The sequence below is a fragment of the Ambystoma mexicanum genome, chromosome 14 (genome assembly GCF_040938575.1).
Source record: "Ambystoma mexicanum isolate Mex_15411 chromosome 14, UKY_AmexF1_1, whole genome shotgun sequence".
Taxonomy (NCBI): Eukaryota; Metazoa; Chordata; class Amphibia; order Caudata; family Ambystomatidae; genus Ambystoma; species Ambystoma mexicanum.
In genome coordinates, this window is record NC_090940.1 from 582,426,025 (window position 1) to 582,443,636 (window position 17,612).

A 17,612-nucleotide genomic window follows, 5' to 3' on the forward strand; every position below is an offset into this window, starting at 1 on the left:
CTAGGCATAGTGAGATGATGTCAAACAAGGAAGGACACATCAGAAACAATTAAAAAAGAAAACATATTGTGCCACTAAAAACCCAAAAGAGTTTAAAAAAAAGAAAGTAAGAAGCTAAAATAAAAAATAGAGTCATACTACAAATAACAAGACAATGAAAACGTTTTGGGATCAAGGGAAGGCAAAAAGAGGTAGAAAATATGGGATTTATACTTTTAAAAAGTTCCTGGGGGCTTTGACTCAACTGTCACCAACCAAGACTCAAAAAGTAATAAATAAAAGTGAAAGAGTTTCCTGTGGGTGTGGTAAATAGGCACAGCTATGTCCCCAGACCAATCAGGATCCAAATAGCAAATGTGGCACTGATAACCACAATAACACAGCGCACAATATGATTAGTCGCTAGCGAACACATGAGTATTTGTCACAGTGTCTGGGTGTAACTGCATTAACGCAGTGCACAATCTGATTGATCACTAGTATAGGAGCGGGTAACTGTCACGGTGTCTGGCCATAGCCCTCTTAACACAGAGGCAAATTTGATGGATCGCTAGCGGCTGCGTGGTTATTCAGCATAGTGTGTGTACGCAAGCACGTTAACGCAACATGCAATCTGATTGGTCGCTAGTGCACGTGCAGGGTTTGCTTATAGCGTCAGGGTGCAGCCCATTAATGCAGCATGCAATCTGATTGGTCGAGAGTGCATGCACGACTAATCCTCATAGGCACAATTACAAAACTCGGCTCCTGATTGATCTGGGGCATAGCTGCGGCTATTCACCGCACCAAAAGACAGCTCCTTTACTTTTCCTCTCGGCTTTTTGTCTTTTGAATGGTGAATTTCTGTGAGCCTAAACAAGTTTCAAAAAGCAAAAAACTCATTTTTTGCACCCTTTTTTCTCCTCCCTTTTTTTCCATACCACTTTCCCTTTTCCTGTCATTTTTATTTTGTGCGTATTCTTTATTTTAGTTTCCTATTTTATTTTTTGTATTTGTTTTTCATTTTAATTGCATAGTTTTTTTTGTGTTGTCTTTTTTTAAACAGTTTTTTTTTCTTCATTTTCATCCCCGTTACAACATATCATAATGTCTGTAACCAGTAGTGACTATGATGTGGTTTGGGTGCCTACACCATCACCACTGAGGAAGAAGCAGTGTGCAATGAAGTCTGTGGCAGATAGTTGCAGATATTTCCTTGCTAAAGAACACCACAGCAAAAAGGAAATAGAAGAAGGGCAGTGCACCATTTGCAAGAATACACTGAGCGGATGTCCATCAACTGCTGTTTCCCGAGCATTGCCACATCAAGGCTAATCCACCACTTAGCATGTGTGCACTGGCAAGCCGTGGATTAGGCATAAAGAGAAGAGCACATTTACCATCAAATCAAGGTTCATTGAGCTGCATTAGTGCAACATCACACCTCACAATCTAATTAAACAGCCGTAGCACATCCCTCCAGTGCACCCTCAGGTGCACAACACAGTCAAAGCAAAAACAAAAAGGTGATGGCTGGAAGGTTTAGAATGAATCTTAACCACTGACATTGCGATGGGCAACCCCCCAGACCATCGTTCTTCGCCTGCCAAGCCATTACAGAAGGGGAAAGACCATATGCAAATCAGGCTTGGTCCCACTCCAAAAGGGGCAGTCCAGCCTGAACTGCTAGGCCACAGCCCTCCTGCACGAGACCACAAGCATCCCCAGACATGTTTTGGCCTTGTTGGGCCTCATCAGTGAGGAGTAGCTTGGGTCTCTAGGCCCAGCAGGCACGGGACCCACATCGTCTGGGCATACCCGTCCCACTCGGGGTGACAAAGCAAAAACAAACAAGTGTTGGCTGGAAGGTTTAGAATGAATCTTAACCACTGGCATTGCTCTGGGCAACCCTCCAGACCATCGTTCTTCACCTGTCAAGCCATTACAGAAGGGGAAAGACCATATGCACAACACAGTCAACCACCAACCCACCCTCGTCCCATACTATCAGCACCAAATCTACGGCAGTGCAAAATAATTTCCAACCACCAGGCCAATTGACACCCCTAGGATTTTCTTTTTTTTTTAAAGTGGCAATCTTTCCCTTCACTTTTGTAAAAACGTAAAAGTACAAAAAAAGCAAATAAAATCAAAAGACATTAAAACAGTGCCATTTTGTTTTCCTCCTTCAAGTTCCTACCCAGTGTTCTCTCCTTCCAAGTTCTGCCCCTCATTCTTCCTCCTCTGCCCCAAAACAGCCCTTTTCCGGGCCACCTTCTAAGTTTAAAAATATGAAAAAAAAACACAAATTGTACAAATGCATCCAAAAGCCTTATAAGATCCATTTCATACAGTTTGTGTTAGAAAAAATGTATATTTTCCGATATTTTTTTAACAATAAACATGACTATAGCCAAGGCAAAAGCCACAAAAATAATTCCTTTTTAAATCATGTTTCAATTAATCTGAGTCCACAATTTCACAAACAGTCCCTTTTCCATCAATCCACATCCACCCTGAATTCATGTCATCTTGAACGCCTCTCTAAAGTAGTGTTTCCAACTTTTAAAAACTGTTGCATACCCATGGGTACAAGGAGGCATCTAACATGGACATTTAGCCATGGGTTTAGAATGGGGGGGTATAACCACTATTACAAAAAAATGACTTATTTTCCGAATCATGATTTAAAGAATCTCATAGTCTACAATGTCTCATACTCCCCTTTTTCCATCTCCCCACATGTACCCTCAAGTCATTTCAGCTTGTCCACCTCTCTAAGGTAGTGTGTTCAAAGTCTGTAAGGTTCCGGATACACGCGGCAACAGCCGCATATTTTTGGGTGTATTGCCACAGCTACAAATGTGCCGTGGTCACGGTTAATAAAACAAAATAATCTTATGCAACTGTTAATCCACTTTCACTACTTTCATTAATATACTTTAACCCTTCATACGCCCAAAATAAACGTCCCCCCACCTCATGAAGCCCCTTAGCCTGCCTCTGCAACAACTGTATCTTTTCTTCAGCCATGTCTACTGTACATTTTAAAACAATTGCAGCCGACCATGCACACTATATATTTTCTAACAAAAACAGGCCACTAGCCATGGTCTTCGCGCGAAGACCATGGCTAGTGACCTGTTTTTGTTAGAAAATATATAGTGTGCACGGTCGGCTGCAAGTATCTTAAAACACTCGCTGGCCACTGGCAATTGCCAACACCATCTACGTGCCATCTTCAACAACAGTATATTTCCTTGGGCCAGGACCACTGTATATTTTCAAACACTTGCACCCACTGGCCATGACCTTCAGCAATGGCCAGTGTATATTTTAAAAGACAAACAGGCCACCAGTCAGGGCCTTCAACTCTGGCCAGGGCCTTTGGCCATGCCCACTTTATATTTTAGAACACTGCCGGGCCACTAGTCATGGCTTTTGGCCATACCCACTGTATGCAGCTCACTGGCCATGGCCTTCAGTGGGGCCCACTGCATGTTTTAAACAACTTGCAGCCCACTGGCCACATCCTTCAGCCATGGCCTCTATATGTCACGGCCACTCGCCTGTGCCCACTCTTTACTTCAAAACACTACCGGGTCAGTCCATTACCAGTGATGTTACACCCCTGATCTCGCTGTAACTGTGGAAATGACAATTTAAAAAAATCATACTGCCACATGTATAATAGTAACAAACTTCATAAACCTGTGTTTATCTGTAGTACGGACTACAAATTCCTATGGCTACCAGTAGTCTTATGCTCGCGAATATCGGCAAAAATAACGAAAAACACAACCATGTTTTAACCCCTTCAGGCTCTCACCAAGTGCCCCCCTCATGTATGCCAGCTCCCCCCACTCCTCTGATGCCCTCCTCACGTCCCCTGCCCTCTCCAATTCCCCCCTCAACCCTCATCGTTTCTGTGATGCTGTTACAGTCGGAATTTGAGATTGCCGCGGTTATACCCCAGACTATAGCCAGAGATATGAGATAAATGTTTAAGCCTCATGTTGCAAACTTGGTCCATAGCCCCGTCCACCTCCTAAATTTCACTTGATGTCCTCTTGCCTCCCCCACATCTATTCTGATGGCAATTGGATATTTTGGACCTGCAAATGGCTTTTTCTGCATTTTATTTTCCCAATACCCTTGGCTACCACCTGGGTTATAACCGCGGGTATCGTTCGCATTGAGAAAAAAAAAAAAAAAGATGGCAGCAGTTTCATTTATAAACACCCAGATTCTCAATGAACCCAGGTAGATGTAGCTATCTGTATTTAGAAAACTACTGGACAGAATAAATCCAAACCACAAAAGGATCGCAATTCAACACTTCATGCCCAAGTTTTTTCATACCTTGTCCAAATCCATCCAGTAGTTTTGGCTATGCAGTGGAGCAAAAATTGAGCATTTTGTCTACGGAAGAATTAATGGGATCTAAGCCGAAAGTACTGTTTTCTTAATAACTTTGTTATTTCTTAATTAATTTTTCCAAACTTTGCAGTCTGGGGTGGCCCGGGCATAGTTTTTTTTTCCAGCCTTTTTAAGCACACGCTAACTTTTTTGGTGTATTGTGTACATGCCCTAATGCTCCAACCGCAAGGCTGTAAGGAATATACTGCCCTGATGATCCCTAATAAGGGTGACACTAGATATGCTTTTCTCTGCAGTCTTGAGAAAGGTCTGTCTTGCGTTGATTAAGCTAGGTATAAAGTACCATTGCCCTGTTACACAGAGGGAATTTTCTGGAGCAAGCAGGCTTGCTTTTGAGCTAATTTGCATACCCACAATGGCTTGTTGAAGTGGCTCTGAACTGGAGGTGTACTTCCAGCAATGGCTACTAGGTGGCCTTGTAGAATATATGACTTGGCTCAAATACAATATTACACTTTCATATTTCAGGTGGAAGGGATTTTTCTCAAGCCTTTTTAAACCCACCATAACTTTAAAAAACTAAAAAAGTTGCCAATTTAGGGTGCTGCCAAAAATTGATAACCTTTACCCTAGTATTTGTGATGTGATCAAATGGTACAATATTATACCGACTTGTGCATACACCATACATTATGTCCTTCAGTAGAGAAATGAATGGATGTTTTCACCAAGATTCGAATGAGAAATTGCCCATAAGTTCAAGTAGTTGGGCAATATGTTTCATGCATTCGATATGCATATAATTGCATGTGCATGCTAGTTTTCAAAAAGACACATAAAGATACAATGCTCATGTATTTTACAATAGCCATCAAAAGGGAAAAATGACTTTCTGCAAACGATGACAAAGGCACCTATTGACACGCTGCGCTTAAGGGGAACAAAATAAACAATAATTAACTAGCCTTCTCAGAAAGAAACAAACCTCATGTTGCCAAAGGGGCATAGTAAATTATATGCAAGTACAAGAGAAGAAAGAAAAGTCGACTTTCTGCAACAGATTTAGCTTTATACGCCAAGAAGATATGAAATTAAAACATTCTTAAAAACCAATTTAGACAAATGTGTCAAATCTGTGAAATGAAAAGTACTATAAGTCAATAAGCGAAAAGGCAATTAAGTTGCGTAGGACCGGACAGAAGTGAAAAATGAAAGATGCCAAATTATATTTAGAATTTCTACCTAATGTGCATATCCAAAACGGAATTGCCCAATCTGACAGTTTACATTTGGTTGTTCGATCATTTTGACCAAATTAGAGGTCTTTTGACCTTTCTTTTTGATCCTATTATTTGAATATAAGGAATGGGAGGTTGCGGGGGTGTCCCCCCGCTCTTAATGTTCAAGTGTCTGTGGCCTCGGTGGTTGCAGGGGCATCCCCAGCATCCTTAACAATGGAGCCGGAGCCAAAGATTGCTCGGGCCCCCATTTTCAATGAACAGTCAAAAGTTTGGCCCAATCATAGAAGTAGATAGAAGACTAGAAGTTCAACATAATAATGCAGTAGAAGCAACATAAAGATTTGGGAATTAATCTAAATGAGAATGTTATATGAAACACTTCGATTCATACTTATCATTAAGGCCCCAAGGCCTTTGTGCCCGATTCATTGATTTATTTCCACAGTTCAAAGTGACTTTGCACTGCTGAAAAATGTATGCACTGCCGACACAAACTCTGGATCATGGAGCTGTGCAAAGTTTATTTTTGTGTACTGCAAAAATGATCATGTACCGACTTTGCACAGACTTTGCATGGCAAAGATACACTTTGCACAGTTCTATGAATCAGGGATTGTGTCGGCTGTGCCACGTCACTTTTCAGCAATGCAAAGTAATTTCGAACCGTGCAAAGAATTCCATGAATATGGCCCTTCTTGTCGAGAACAGAACAATCCAAAAGGTTTCACTTTGTAAAACTAACCATTCTATAATGCGGCCTCCTGGTGGTTTTCTGTAGGGGTTTTTGTCCTTTTGGGGCATTTTCTGGCGTTGGCAGTACTTTCTTACCGTAGTAATTTGGTGGCAAACTGGCAGTAAACTGGCCTTATCATTAGAGATAGTTCAGCATTACCCTATTTTGGTGATAATATAGTGTTAGCTTATATTGGCAGCAATTTTAGTAGTATCTTATTTTTGGAGGTATTTCTAGAATTACCTTATTTTTGTGGTATATTGGTGAGCATGTTTTTTATACTATCGCCCCATCATAGAACAAACGTTCCCTCATTGCAATTATGACCCACCATTGGCTGTCTGCAGGCACTCTGTGGACTTAGCAACTTTAGGGAACCCAGTGAGTTTATTCAGAATGCCACTTATTGTATGTAACCTGTGTTACTGACGTATGTACATTCAGTAACCTATGTGCTCTGAGGCACTGCTTTCTTTTCACAGCATGCAGAGAAAACCACATTCAAAACACATCCACACGCCTTCCTACCTTGCAGAGATATCTATATATATATATATATGCTCTTCCTTGGTTACTACTTTAACTTTGGTGGTAAAATGACACATGCCTTAGCGCTCTGTTATAAACATCAAACCCTTATGATTTCCCTTTCACTTGAATGAAATAAAGCGCAGCGGGAAAACCAAGTATACTTTCAGTACACGATGTATTACACAATCATAATAACAGGGATACATTAGGTTATGTTACAATCATCTTCTCTTACCACATTGGTCACAGCATCGAGCCTACAAAAGATAACGAAAAAGACAACAGAAACAAGCCCTTCGTAATAGCAACTATATAGAGAAAAATCCGACACATTTTATTTTTAACCCTGACTTTCTATGCTGTCTGTCAAAAATACATAATTTCTCATTCATCTTTTTTTTCTGCACCCCTCACTTAAAACTAACTCACCCAAACAGGCAAAGTCATATTTTCTTACTGCCAGTTTATCAGCGCGACCTCACAGGCACAGAGTTTGGAACTCCTCCGGTTTCAATGCCAGCAAGCCATCCCTTTCCTTTTTTATTGGCTGCCAGCTGTTTCCAAAGTTGCATTCACCGAGCCTCCATCCAAGGAGACAGTGGCAGCATCTGACCCCTGCAAGGACTGTTCGCATTCAGCTCCCAAACAGCTCTGCCCACTATTTCCAGCTCAGCACATTAAAAAAACTATCCCTGTCGGTCACTCTTAGGTCAGCCCTCTCTTGACATGAGCTCTTCCACTCCTTCATTTACCAATCAAATTACAAGGATGTCCTGCACTATCTCCTCGCCTGTCAGGACAATGGAGACTTCCGTCCAGCAAGGCAATTGTTTCCATTTCCTTTCCTGTAGCACATGTTTCTCCTCTCCATAGAAGAAACTAAAATGAAATGAATCTCACTGTGTTTAATGAACTGTATTATATGTTAGAGGAACAGTTAATATGTTAGTGGGACAAAATAGTATAGGATTAGTTAATTATATATTTCCAATGCAGTTCCACACAGAGAAAATCACCCCATCTGTACATAAACACATTTTCTGCATTTTAAAATGACAGCACACTGTACTAAATACTTCTAAAACTAAACCCATTTTGCTGGTTTGGCTAAATGCTTTTCAACAAATCATTGCTTGCTGACTTATTGCTAAACATTTTTTTTACTAAATCCTTTTAAAAAATGATGTTTTTCCAACAGTTAATGCTTGCTGGCCTGTTGTTAAAAAGCTGTTCCTCACACCTACTTCGAAATGGCTGCATTTACATACTACCCAATGAAACCCCCACTTTTGCTCTATTTGCATGAATATCCCTACATACTACCCTACTTTTTCTGCCACTTCTGGCTTATAAACCCATAATTGGAGGAAACACGCATCAAACTTCAACATTTATGTGTCCCAGGACATCTCTCTTTCTCCATTGTTGTTAGGCGAATCATGGTTGAAATAATAGCATCTTAATATAATGAACATTTAAACATTTCACAAACAAACATTGCTTAATCATAAAGCAAAAGTGAGGCAGAACCCAAATAAGGCCTATCAATCCTCACACACATATGCATGTGCATGGTTAATGAAACATTGTATGTGCATACTTCCAACCAAAGTGTCTGTGTATGTCCACATTATACAATGTCTTTATCAATTACAGTCTCTACATATGTATGAAATTAACATTTCTCATTAGAGCATGCATGACAATAATACAATAAAATAAATAAAGAAATAACATAATTGGCTGACATAATTAACTAAGAAATTAAACAAAATAACAAAATTATGCGTTAAAATTAAAATAAACAATCTCCATTGTTCCATTTTCAGTCTCAATTGGTAAAGCACAGGACAATACTAGCGTTGTGGAATTAAGTTCAACTGACTACTGTTCCATTGATGGCATTCACTAGCTTCATGATCGCACCTTGGGAGATGTTCTGATCACCAAGCTTTCTTACTCGCATCTTTTTCAGTGGAATCCCTCTGGTTCGGCACACGGGCCCTTCTCCACCCAAATCACCTCTTTTGGCATTTCTTTCTATTTATCCTCACCTTCATATTTGGTCCGGAGGCTTCCCTGGATCGTTGGTCTCCTGTGGTCTCCGGCTCATCAGTCTCCAGTCCCTACCAGGACAATAGGTTAGTAGACTCTACATCAAATAGAAAAGGAACAAATACAAAACTATTTTCTATCCCTTCCACCACTCAGCCAAAAATAAAAATGTTCTCTTAAGCCATCATGACTTATCACTTTTGGATGTGCAAATAAACACACATTAGAGAAACAAACAATATTTACATCTCACATCATTATACACCACAACAATCTGCATGCAGACTAACTTTACAACACTGTGCCATAATAGATTCATCTTTCTTTTTTTCTTTTTTTAAGGCTAACTGTGACAATCTCATGTGCTTCTTCATTTAATAGTTTAGCACTATATTTTTGGTTTCACATGGAATGAAACATATCACCTTGATATTAGGTTAACCAAATGCATTATGAAATAGTCAACGGTTCTTCAATGCATCTGTCAATATACCAGATCACTATGTTTTTGTCATTTGCATTCACCTTCCTTTTCCACGCAATCAGCACACTCAACCTGTCTCCACCTGCTCAAGTCTCTGGATTTCATGCTTGGGACGACAGAGCTTAATTTAATTAACATGGACGAATTGCTCTGTCACTATTTCACCCTCTGTCTTTAATATGTTATATACTATGGGGGATATCTTATCTACAATTTTAAATGGTCCTTGCCATGCTGCGAGGAATTTTGAATTTTTATGTTTGTTTTTATCAAAATGGGACTTGTATACCTGATCACCTGTCTTATATTCTTTCACAGATGTTTTTTTTTTATCATAGTAGGATTTTGCACTCTCAGCAGCCCTTTCCAAATTTCGCTGTACAAATGCAAATGCATGTTGTAAATGCTTCTTCAATTCTTCCACATACTCGTGAACTGAAGATGCTCTCACAAGTGTGTTTGCTCATGTGCCCTGTACAATAAATGTTGGGGCAGTACCAGTTTTCTTCCTGTCAACACCTCATGAGGACTGATACCTGTTGCTTTAGCAGGAGTCGCTCTAATGGCCATTAAAACAAACGAAAGGTAAGCGTAGATCCCAACTGCAGCCTGCCTCTGCTGCAAACGTTTTTAGTATATCCACGACAGATCTATTGCAATGTTCAACATTCCCTGAAGAGGCGGGCCGATATGCGAGATGTAATTTCCTTTTTACCCCCAATATCTGCCATACCTTGCTCATTAAGGTGCTCGTGAAATGACTTCCTCTGTTTGACTCTATTCTTTGTGGTAACACCAATCTTGAAAATATGTGATTTATCAGCAATGTAGCTGCTGTTTGTGCACTACAATCTGGCGCAGGAATACATTCTACCCATTTTGACATTAAACATACCACTGTCAATAAATATCGGTTCCCCTAACCGATCTCTTTACAGGCCCTACATAGTTGATTTGTAAATCCGACCATGGAAGTGTTAAGCCTCTTTTCATTAATGGAACTCTATGCATTGGTAAAGCAGGTTTAAATTGTGCACACACCAGACACCCCCTAGTACATAATTCCACAAGTTTTTTGTGAACCTCTGTGTCCTGCACTTATCGCATCTTCTGCATGGTGTAACATTAGCCCTCTGAATGAAAGAGGTACCACCCACTGTATTCGTCCTGTTATGGATTCCCTGATCATCAGACCATCCTGTAGTTTAATTTGTTTTTTGTTCCTTAATAACACTCTCAACTCTTCTTTTCCTGTACAATCAATTCAGTTAAAGGATTTTGTTTGGGGTCCATCAAATGCATAAATAAACCCCCCATACTGGATCTTCTTTTTGTGCCTTAATCAAATACTGATCTAGTGTATCATAACTCCATTGCACTACAGGTTCTTCAACTTCTTTTGGAAATTTAGAGCATGTAACTGCATCTACTTGTATTTCACCAATTAGGTGTTCAATGGGCAACAATTCTCCCATAACAGCCCCAATCTTGGCCAATTGATCTGCTGTATCATTTCCCTCCTTATCCTTCCCTGGTGTTTTCAAATGTCCACAAATTATTCTCCAGTATATTGTTAAATCATTCTCTGACACTAATTTGTCTATAGCTTGAATCATTTTCCATGATTAAGGGGGTTTTTGTTATATGTGAGCATGCCTCTCGTTTCCAGCCTGGCAAATATTCTACAAAGCTATTTCGTGCATAACCAGAATCAGTCACCAGGACCATTTCACTGAATTTGTTATCAACTGCTAACTCTGCTATCTCGCTACTCCTGGCCCCAATTCTCATTCCTATAATAGGAATGTCCTCACATCTCAACCAAACATTTCCTATCCCTCACACCAACTGTTTATTGCTGTCATTTTCTACGTGAAAAACACACCCATCGAAATACACAATTGGCAATTCCTTGCATGTATTTTCATCAAAAGCTTTGTGTGGTGATTTTTCAAACTCCTGCAAACTGGACTCCACATCTACCTCATCTGAGACACACTCAGCTGCACAGTCGTGTAGATCTGCTATCCCTTGAGCAATCGGGCTATTTTTATTCTGGCCATATCTCACTTCTACAGGGAAACCCTGCAATGTCAATGTCCATGAAGTAATTCTGGACTGCGCTAGATTGCCTGATCTAATCCTTTTACTCTGTAAAAACTGCAATGGTTGATGATTTCTCTCAATAATCACCTTTTCCCCTTGAACAATGGGACGAAAAAATGTTGCAATGCCCATACAGTGGTCAGAAGGGTCTTTTCACATTCACTGAATTTAGTTTCAACCTGAGAAAATGCCTTACTTGCATAGGCAATAGTTTTAAGGTTCAAATCATGTTTTTAAGATAACACTGCTGACATACACTGCTCAGTGAATCCTATTTCTACAAAGAAATCTTTATTCGTCATGGGATAGGCCAAGCATGGTGCCTTTATGAGACATTCCTTCAATTTAGCAACTGCCTCAGATTGCTCCTTTTCCCATTTCCAGGGTGCATTCAGCTCCAATAGTTTAGTCAATGGTTGAGTGATTTCAGCATAATTTTAAATAAATGTCCTGTTATGTCCTTTCATTCCTAATAAACCTTTTAAATCTTTCAATTTCTGTACGGCCTCCATATTTTGCTTTTGTGGATTTAACCCATGTTCAGTTACTTCGTGGCCTAAGGAACCTACTCTCTTTTTGCACCATTGGGCCTTCTGCAGGGATACTGTAGCTCCTGCTTTCTGTAATTGGCCAAGTACATGTCTAATTTCATCAAAATTACTTTTTAGGCTTTCTTTTTTTATCAGTACATCATCTGCATAAACTATGGTCCCTCTTTCTGCTGCATCTGGCATAGCTTTTTTCAAATATATGCCAAATTTGCTCCCACTTTTGACTTACCCAAATGGAGTTCTGGACCAAGCGTATTGCGTTTTATCAAATGACAATGCAAATAAATTCTGAATATCTTCTGCCAAAGGCACACACCAGTGCCCAGATGTAAGATCTAACGTGGTAAACACCTTTGACCGATGCACCTGAGCAAGGCCGTGATCAATGAATGGCAGCAGACCCTCAGGTCTGCACACAGACAACATTGACCATTTGGCTTTAATACACCCAAAATGGGAGTGTTGGAGGTACTATGAATGGGCCTGATAATTCCCCTAGACTCTAAGTTTTTAATTATCTCTGCCACTGACTCCAAGCATGCCAATGGCAATCGATATTGGCACACAAATACTGGATTTCTGGCACACCCCTCTCGTTATGTGGCAACATGTAAATCAGTTAGGCCGCAATCATATGCGTCTTTGGAAAAAACGTCCTTAAATTCTCAATGCATTCTTATCCTCTTTGCCATCACAGGCATCTGCTAACAGAATTTGCTCCTCTACCATTTTTGAACATTCTGGGAAATCCTGCAATGGAGGAACCTCTGTGCTTTCTTCCAAATGTGTGGCTGTATTTCTCTGCAGAGTTGCCACTTTTAAAAATGTTGGCATATCAGCCTCCATTTCAATGTGCTAATTTCCTGTTTCATTTTCATTTCAATCAAATAATATGCAATTCTCTTGGTGACAGCACACTGTCTCATTGGAATCATAAGGGTACACAGACAGAATTTTGAACATCCCTTTGGGTTGAGAATCCAGGGACTCTGGCAAAACACCCTGTGCATTTACATATCTCTCAGAGATATTTCCAATCACCATTTTGTAAAATCTGCAGTATAATGTGATTTTTGTATTGCCATTCCTAGCACGGAATTTTCTTCTAAATACATGTCTTGACATCCTTTATTGTCCACCATGATTTTAACAGACCCCTCCCCAATGTCTACCAATGGGGTATGTTCATAGTCCTGCCCTTGCTGTTTCATGGGCTCATTCAAGTACACAACTGCATAAGAATCCTTCATTTGCTGTCTGTTTTTGCGCTTTAGTGTTATCACAACCTGCCTGGTGAATGCAGGAATAGTAATATCCTTCTTCACCTGTAGTTCAATTGCATTCTGTGCACAATGATAAGCCTTTCTTTTGTCTTCAAATTCGGGAGCAGGCCCGCCTAGTCGGGACCATACTTTTTGGTTAAGGAAATCTAACACCATACACATCCTGTGCATGATATCATTGCCCATGTAAAAATCATTTTGTGTTCCACTCACTATCCACACATTGTGGTAGATGTTTTTTTGCCCAAGATTAATCTTTAGCATGCACCTTCCTGCAATTCCATTTTCAAAATCTGAATTGTCCAATCCAGATAGGTATTGGTTTTTAATTCTAAACTTCAGGATCTCCTCCCTTTCCATTATATTCGGAAGTAATTTCTCATTAATAAAACTCCTTTCCTGTACAAGTGCCAAAGTGGCTTTTATCACTTCAGAATGGCCATTTACACCAATATGAATCCATGGCTGCTCACCTTGCATATGTATTTCAGCAAGGGTTGTGATATGTTTTTCTGCATCTGCTTTAGGGATGGTGTTTTGTTTGCACGTCTCTTCTTTTAAATAGAAGTGCAATGTGTGTTCATCTATTTCAGTCTGACATGTTTTCCAAGGATCCTAACAAATCTGCACAGATTGTTTTTCTTTTTCACTTAGTATCTTGTCCTGACGGTTCTACGTGATTTTGCCGACCAATTTTTGGTCATGGTACTTTTCATCGCCGGATTTTACATCGCCAGAAACCCTGTTTTTTTTCATTTTTATTCTGGGGGGGTTCCCCCACCCCAGACCCCCCTTACTATTATGATAATACCCCAACCCCAACAAAACACACCCCAAAATAAAAAATAATAAACAGGGTTTCTGGCGATGTAAAGTCTGGCGATGAAAAGTACCACAACAAAAAATAGGTTAGTGAAATTCATGTATACCGTCCTGTCACATTAAAATACCAGTCACACTAGGCACACAGCTATTCTGAAGATACACTTCCACCTCATCATTGTATTTAGCAACAATATGGTATTCGTTCACACTGCTGTTTTGTGACTTTATTTTCTTAGGCCTTAATGGTTTTTTGGTTAAAGACCACAGAACCCCATTTACCCCATCAATGAGATGTGACAATCTTTTCAGGCAATCTGTTCCCATGAAGAATGGAATTTCATAGATCGATGTGATCAATACTTCTTGTCTCATTCTGTGTTTTCTTATCTTTATGTCAACTTCAGTGACATCTTCAATAGGCACCTCCTCACCGTTAAAGTTATGTGTTGGGCCTTCATTTTGTCTCAATTTGATTGGATTATGTGGGGATCTCCCTTCATTGACACTTTTTACCAATTCTTTGGACATAATTGTGGTCTCTGCACCTATGTCAATCATTGCAAATGTATTGCACTTCTCTTCCACAGTAATGGGAGCATAATATCTGTCCCCAACTTCCTCCAGTACACACTAAAGGTGCACATTTTTACTGATTTCAGGACTCACTTTTCTCAGGCCCTTCTCACTCTTGCCTAAGCACATCGGTAAATGAAAGGACATTTTTCCCCTCTTTTTTCCATTTTCTTTTGATAAACTTTGCCCATCTTCCCATGTTCAGAGGTCATTTGGAGTGTGGCCACTGTTTGTCCCTCTGTCCGGGGATCATTAGAGTTCACACTGCCATTCTCCATCTGAATATGCTTATAAATATCACATGATAGATTATCGTTTTCTAATTCTGGACATTTATTGGTGTTTGGCATGATATCAGACTTTTTAATTTCTTCAAAAATATGTAGCTAAAAGAACTCTTCAGGTGACTGATCTGTAGCCTCCTTTTTAGTACTTATTTTTCCTGTCTGCATTTTATTAGCATCTTGATTGTCTAGAGAGGGTGTTCTAACATTTACATATACTCCCTCATCAGTTATTCTATCAGTGCATAGGTTGTCTTTTTTTAATCTGTCTCTTTGCTCCTTTAGAACTCCATATTTTTCTCCCTTTTCCTTTTTCATCTGTACAGATTTTCAAAGTTTGATTCAATGCAAGATTAAACCAAACCTCTTTTTTAGATGTGGTTGGTATTCCTGCCTCACGTTCATTTGCAGGCATTTTCATGTTTAAATCATCAAGCAGCTCAGGACCATTACGCAAAACTGGCTCATAAGAATCTGTTTTTTTTATCATTGCAGGTGTCATGAATATTTAGTCACTTGTTATCAGAAGCCACCAGGTCACTGCTATGACCTTCTGCCCCCTCATGTGATGAGTGTTTTTGAACTGTACAGAGTTTATTTGTTCAGCCAACATTTTTACATGGGCATCAAGACATTGAAACATGTCAATTTCTCTAGAAACTTCTCTTTACGGACTTGGCCGGTATTGGTTGCTCCCCCACCCCCTGTTTAAATCTGTTGCGATATCTCTCAGGGGATTGGTTCCTCTTTGATTTGTTTCTGAACTCTTGATTCATGTGAGGCGGGGAGCGGGAAGCACCTATTCTTTGTTTGTGATCCCCTGGTGGCGGTGATTTATTGTATTGACGTGCAGCATAGTTCATATTCTGCCTCATGTTCTGTCTCTCATTTTGTGAGTACTGTTCCCTATGCTGATTCCCATTTTCAATAAATCGATCCATATACCATGGTCTGTCCTGGTTATCATATATCATGGTGTTGTGGTCAAATCTGCCATGGGTCCCCAATGTCTGGTAGGGACTATTACTTCTTTGATCTTGATTTTGTCTCTGATTGTTGTTCATGCCTGACATATTGGGCTGGTATCCTACCCGGGTTCTCTCTCCTAGGTACCTCGGAATAATGTAACTCTCTCTATTACTTGGATCATGTGAGTGAAACATCGGTGCCGGGGACGGCAAGCTCTGTGGAGTACCCCTCTGTTCGGGTGTCATATAATTTTTGCCTGAACTTTGAGCAGACTCATGCAAGATTTTAGCCGACCTGATCTCCATTACTGTTGCCGAGGATTCTTTAGATTTTGATCTTTTTTCTTTCATTTTATCTCCCTCTCTACATTGACAGTAGAGCACCTCATACAGTTTGGTACTTTGGTGCACAATCCTTTCAAGGGACTTCTCACGATCAAACTGTGATATAATGTCTTTCTGCAAAACCATAGAAATAGGCAGTTTTAAATTCATTGGAATTGGGATTAAAAGATACATCAAAACGAGAAAAGGCTCTTTTTAAGTCTTTGAGAAATTGCCAAGGTAATGTATTTGGCCCAGCTGTTATTGTATATGCAGCTTTTTTTTACATCCTGCAATGACTGAAATGGAGAAAAATGATGCCTAACCGCTTTTTCAAATTCTGGCCATGACATGTTCTCCTGTTCATTCAATCCTCTGATGATGTTGGCTGTGGGAGCATCCAGAGTTAAATGAAAGTATTGTCTGTATTGTTCCTTGGGTATGTTTAGGGCTTTAAATATATTGTGCACCCCTTCTAGGTGGTCCTCTATACAGCACTACGCTCACGCCTATTTTGAACAGTTTGATCAGGGCCTTGATTGACTTCATTATCTTGATAGTGCTACTCAGCGCTATATTTGGAGTTTCATTACTTTATGATTCAACCCTTGTCTCAGGTGTATGGGATTGGTGGGCACTACAACCAAGTCCAGACACCGGCACAGCCACCGGGATGCTATTTCCCGTGTAGAAATGGAGTTAACCTCAATCCCATAGAATGTGGTGCCCTATCACTTGTTCTGAAACCTAAAATCATGTATCTGCTGTTCTAAATGCTGTTCTAAATCTTTGCACTTTTTCAGGTCTGTCTCCTTATGCAGGTAAGTGTTTTCATCGCCCATTTTATTAATCACATTTTGCATATCACTCATCTGTATTTGACATTCATTAAACTATTTGTTCCGCTTGTCCCTTTCTTGAATCATTTTAGCTATCTCTTGTTCAACAGCCTGGAGCTCACCTTCTTTCTCTAGATTCTCTCTTTGTAAAACGTGCATCTCTAAAATAGCCTCCTCTTTGTCTTGTCTAATGTGACTTATATTTGGAGTTTCATTACTTTATGATTCAACCCTTGTCTCAGGTGTATGGGATTGGTGGGCACTACAACCAAGTCCAGACACCGGCACAGCCACCGGGATGCTATTTCCCGTGTAGAAATGGAGTTAACCTCAATCCCATAGAATGTGGTGCCCTATCACTTGTTCTGAAACCTAAAATCATGTATCTGCTGTTCTAAATGCTGTTCTAAATCTTTGCACTTTTTAAGGTCTGTCTCCTTATGCAGGTAAGTGTTT